At 41.1% G+C, this 6,000-nt stretch overlaps 1 protein-coding gene across 2 annotated transcripts in view; it reads right to left on the bottom strand.

The window, feature by feature from the left end:
- Positions 1-5,121, bottom strand: part of LOC144723698 (HHIP-like protein 1) — a 46,021-nt gene extending 40,900 nt beyond the window's left edge. Inside the window, exon 1 of one of the 2 annotated variants that reach the window (XM_078602623.1) lies at positions 5,069-5,121. The gene's annotated coding sequence lies outside the window, so the exon portion shown is untranslated. Of the gene's footprint in view, positions 1-1,296; positions 1,381-5,068 lie in introns of those variants that run through there. The other variant, XM_078602622.1, reaches the window with a different exon arrangement.
- Between the last annotated feature and the right edge of the window lie 879 nt (positions 5,122-6,000).

Here is a 6,000-nt window from a genome sequence, read left to right on the forward strand (position 1 = left end):
CATCAATAGTTGCTCATTTTCTCACTCACCTCCATGTCACCTACTCTCCCTGCCCTGTCGGCATCCTCATGCTCTCTCTCACCCTCTCTCTCTTTACTCTGAATGCACCAGAGTGAACATGAACGAAATATCAGTAAACAAGTGGTGTTTCTTGCCATGATGTTCAGGAATGGATTAATAACCATTTCTGATCTGAATAGCAATTATTATTATATCGAAAAACATTGATTCATCTCTTGTACTACTGTATACTTATATCATCTGATTGGTACTCATTTTCTCACTGCTCTCAACTTACTTTTCTTCTTTTCTGAGGCTGCCCAAAAAACTGACGAATGTCACTGCCACCCTTCCTCTTGCTCATGATGACACTCACTGTGAATGAAAGCTAACTGTAATAAAACTGCTTGCACTTTAATCAAAGTAACAGCTAATAATGCAATTTATCATAAGCAAGTACACTATACTATACGAATATGCAATAAAAGAAAGCTACTACTGTCTACAAATATTACACATGCAGCACAACATAAAAGATTGACACTTTACTCAGATCATGGGACCTCCTTTGCCAGTACCAAAATATGAGAATAGGTTTTCCCCTTTTTTCTGGCAACAAAACAGGTGTTAAGATGTTAAAACACCAAACTGAAACCTTTAACGAGGAATCATGTCCGCATTAACCACAATGCTTCCTCTGGTCTAACACCGTTTGAGACGAGGCTCGAAAGAAAGCTGCGTCTGGTGTGGACCAATCAGTTTCAAAGACAATGCATATATTGCATATATAGCTTCAAATCAAGATTGAATGCATATATTATCAGAGTATGTTTTTTTGTGTTCTGACCACAAGTATTGTGGTTAATGCAGACATGATTCCTTGTAAAATATTTCAGTTTGGTGTTTTAACATCTTAACACCTGTTTAGATGCCAGAAAAAGGGGAAAACATATTCTCACTTTACTCAAACTTCACGTGGGCTTTCTGACAAATATAACGTAATAAAGACATTAACGTTAGTTGAATACGCCCATGAGCGCCATTGTTGGTCGCTGGGTGACTGTGTGGCTAATTAACTTGCCAAGTAATTTACTTAGCGATGCGAGCTCACGTTAGTGAAGGTTGATTGATTAGCAATCGCAAATCGGCCCCTTTTTCACCAAAAACGTGTATTTCCACTCGACATTGATATAGCCTACGTAACACCCATATTAAATTCTAGTTTTCCACTTTTTAATACATTTCAAAGTAATGAAATGGAGAGACAGGACAGTGTTTGACATTGATTGTACCTACCCACAGCAGTCGAGCAACGGCTTCTGCTGGGGTACGGCAACACCACTTGGACAAACCACCACACGCAGAATTGCAGTACACCGTAATACTCGAACCGGTAGTAATAATAATGGCAATTTGTTCAGTTTAGTTATCATTATGATTACAGTTGCTAATGATTATTTTGGACGGCGGTGCATGGTTGCCCGTCGTAGCATAGCAATTTTTATTTTTTATATCATTATATTGTGGGGGGCGTCAGAGCTCTCCCACCCAAGGTTTTCTGCCCAGGCATCCCAGCGGATGACCTGAGCCAAGGGTTTCTGAGAGAGGAGAGAATCGACTCAAGTCGGATGTGTCAGGGGAGCGCCCTGGCCCCTGGAATAGCAGCAGGGTGAGCCTGATACTGTATAACGACAATAATATATTGGAGTTATAATGCACCTTTCTACAATGTACACTCTACTTCACGTAAATGTCGTACAGCAAGGGGAACAACACATAAGAAGATATATACTGTACAGGCAGTCGTCGACTTACGAACACCCGCACTTATGAACCAGCTTCCATGACATTTGTTTACGTCGACTTAACACGCGAACTCGCACTTGCAAACTAAACCGCAAAACTTTTTTGCTCAGCGGAGATATACACGTTTTTGGTGAAACACGGTAGGACCAATAGTTCTGCCGTTGCTGATCATTATTTTAATGCGGCTGGCTCACACGAAATTTATTTCTCTAAGACGAAGGTATTTTGCAAACCCACTGGGTATCAACAAATATTTGTTCATGAAGCCATCCATATATACAGACATTGACACAATTTCAACCAAGAAGATGGGTACAAACTCAGCAATCACTGGAAGGACGTTATCAACCAGTTCAAGTCATTACTGGCTGTAATGTTTCCATTTTAGACCTGGCAGCCTTTAATTGGTGAAAGCCCACCACCAGGACCATGGCTGCCCACTACTTTCATCACCACTAGCTGTAGCCTCTGGTTGGTGGAAGCCCACCACCTGTACCATCATTACCCACTACTACCATTATCTCTAGCAGCAACCTCCACCATCAACAACATTAACATTAGCTGCCCCGCCGATGCTGCTACAACTGAGCTATGCCCATGTTAAACCTTTACCTGGCAGCCCTTTAATTGGTGGAAACCCACCACCGCTGTGTTCCACCACTTACATTAACATTAGCTGCCTGCCCATGCTGCTGACACTTGGGCTACGCCAATTTTAAACCTTTATAAACAGTTTGCCTTTAGAGGCTAACCCCCCCTTTTTACTGATGACGACTGCTTGTGTTGCGATCGAAACGTCGTGGTTTTAATTTTTCTTTTATTATTTTTATAATTTTCATTTTTATTCACTTTATTATTATTATTTTCTATCTACGTGACTTTAACGAAAGAACCAAATAACAAAGAATATAATACATAGCCAGCGATTGTTCTTTCCTTAAACTGGCTTGCACCCCCTGCAATGATCCAGCCATATTTGCAGCACCATCATAGCTTTGTCCTCGAAGTTGGAACAGAGGAAGACAGAGACACATCATCACATCACATGCCATCTTGGCTATATTTTGCCCTGTCATTGATGACACTTCGTAGAGTCCCAGGAATTCTTCCTTGGTTATAGATCTGCATCTACAAAGCGCAAACATATGGACTCCTGCTCAACTCCTGATATATCCTGGGTGCCATAAATGATAAGTGCGAACTGGACCACTGGCATTGATGTTATTTCCGACACAATTTCTTTGACGATTGTATTGCCCACCAGCTTCAAAATTTCGTTTTGTATTTGGGGACTGGTAAAATCAAAGTGACCTTTCAGCCAGGTGGTCATCTCTGCATCGCCCTCTGCCTTGTACTTTAGAAGGTGGCTGAAATTTCCACTCTCCTTATCAATGCCTCGAAAAGCCAGACCTTGCCGTCCTAAGTATTTCACACCCCAAACAATCTTCATAAGATTTCTACTCGCTTGCTGCTGCTGTCTTTCAAGCTCACGTGAAAGCTGCACATTAACAGATTTTGGCTCCTGAATCCGAGTCATCACAGCTAATTTGTGACACTGGCTGTCTTCATGCGCACTAAATTTCACCAGTGCCTTCTTACAACTTTGAAAGCCAGTCTTGACAAAAGCTGAATCTGCTTTTGACGCCAGCTTAGACTTTTGTGTTGCAAAGTATTTAGCACAATAGAAACAGAGGACCCCTTTAAGGAGGGGATGTAATGGAGCCAAGTATAATCTTTAAACCATTTCTCCTGAAAGTAGAGTGTCATATTTGATAGGGTTTGACTCGGTATGACATTAACATTTGGCTGATTTGGGCGAGGTCCAAGCTACCTCCCCTCCCTCTCTTGCACCTTCATCTTCACTTGCCTGTCTGCTCTCTCTCTCTCTGTCATTGTCTCAAACTCACTCTCCCTGCTTGATTGTATTATCTGAAATACACATGAGAAGCCATACTTAGAGGAATATTTCAGCTTAAATTAACATTAGGATTAGACTGTTGTGATGTAATTATTCGGTCTTAACCATCAATAGTTGCTCATTTTCTCACTCACCTCCATGTCACCTACTCTCCCTGCCCTGTCGGCATCCTCATGCTCTCTCTCACCCTCTCTCTCTTTACTCTGAATGCACCAGAGTGAACATGAACGAAATATCAGTAAACACGTGGTGTTTCTTGCCATGATGTTCAGGAATGGATTAATAACCATTTCTGATCTGAATAGCAATTATTATTATATCGAAAAACATTGATTCATCTCTTGTACTACTGTATACTTATATCATCTGATTGGTACTCATTTTCTCACTGCTCTCAACTTACTTTTCTTCTTTTCTGAGGCTGCCCAAAAAACTGACGAATGTCACTGCCACCCTTCCTCTTGCTCATGATGACACTCACTGTGAATGAAAGCTAACTGTAATAAAACTGCTTGCACTTTAATCAAAGTAACAGCTAATAATGCAATTTATCATAAGCAAGTACACTATACTATACGAATATGCAATAAATGAAAGCTACTACTGTCTACAAATATTACACATGCAGCACAACATAAAAGATTGACACTTTACTCAGATCATGGGACCTCCTTTGCCAGTACCAAAATATGAGAATAGGTTTTCCCCTTTTTTCTGGCAACAAAACAGGTGTTAAGATGTTAAAACACCAAACTGAAACCTTTAACGAGGAATCATGTCCGCATTAACCACAATGCTTCCTCTGGTCTAACACCGTTTGAGACGAGGCTCGAAAGAAAGCTGCGTCTGGTGTGGACCAATCAGTTTCAAAGACAATGCATATATTGCATATATAGCTTGTATTGTGGTTAATGCAGACATGATTCCTTGTAAAATATTTCAGTTTGGTGTTTTAACATCTTAACACCTGTTTTGTTGCCAGAAAAAAGGGGAAAACATATTCTCACTTTACTCAAACTTCACGTGGGCTTTCTGACAAATATAACGTAATAAAGACATTAACGTTAGTTGAATACGCCCATGAGCGCCATTGTTGGTCGCTGGGTGACTGTGTGGCTAATTAACTTGCCAAGTAATTTACTTAGCGATGCGAGCTCACGTTAGTGAAGGTTGATTGATTAGCAATCGCAAATCGGCCCCTTTTTCACCAAAAACGTGTATTTCCACTCGACATTGATATAGCCTACGTAACACCCATATTAAATTCTAGTTTTCCACTTTTTAATACATTTGAAAGTAATGAAATGGAGAGACAGGACAGTGTTTGACATTGATTGTACCTACCCACAGCAGTCGAGCAACGGCTTCTTCTGGGGTACGGCAACACCACTTGGACAAACCACCACACGCAGAATTGCAGTACACCGTAATACTCGAACCGGTAGTAATAATAATGGCAATTTGTTCAGTTTAGTTATCATTATGATTACAGTTGCTAATGATTATTTTGGACGGCGGTGCATGGTTGCCCGTCGTAGCATAGCAATTTTTATTTTTTATATCATTATATTGTGGGGGGCGTCAGAGCTCTCCCACCCAAGGTTTTCTGCCCAGGCATCCCAGCGGATGACCTGAGCCAAGGGTTTCTGAGAGAGGAGAGAATCGGCTCAAGTCGGATGTGTCAGGGGAGCGCCCTGGCCCCTGGAATAGCAGCAGGGTGAGCCTGATACTGTATAACGACAATAATATATTGGAGTTATAATGCACCTTTCTACAATGTACACTCTACTTCATGTAAATGTCGTACAGCAAGGGGAACAACACATAAGAAGATATATACTGTACAGGCAGTCGTCGACTTACGAACACCCGCACTTATGAACCAGCTTCCATGACATTTGTTTACGTCGACTTAACACGCGAACTCGCACTTGCAAACTAAACCGCAAAACTTTTTTGCTCAGCGGAGATATACACGTTTTTGGTGAAACACGGTAGGACCAATAGTTCTGCCGTTGCTGATCATTATTTTAATGCGGCTGGCTCACACGAAATTTATTTCTCTAAGACGAAGGTATTTTGCAAACCCACTGGGTATCAACAAATATTTGTTCATGAAGCCATCCATATATACAGACATTGACACAATTTCAACCAAGAAGATGGGTACAAACTCAGCAATCACTGGAAGGACGTTATCAACCAGTTCAAGTCATTACTGGCTGTAATGTTTCCATTTTAGACCTGGCAGCCTTTAATTGGTGAAAGCCCACCAC

Source organism: Lampetra planeri, chromosome 18 (genome assembly GCF_965212315.1).
Source record: "Lampetra planeri chromosome 18, kcLamPlan1.2.h2, whole genome shotgun sequence".
NCBI classification, from domain to species: Eukaryota; Metazoa; Chordata; class Hyperoartia; order Petromyzontiformes; family Petromyzontidae; genus Lampetra; species Lampetra planeri.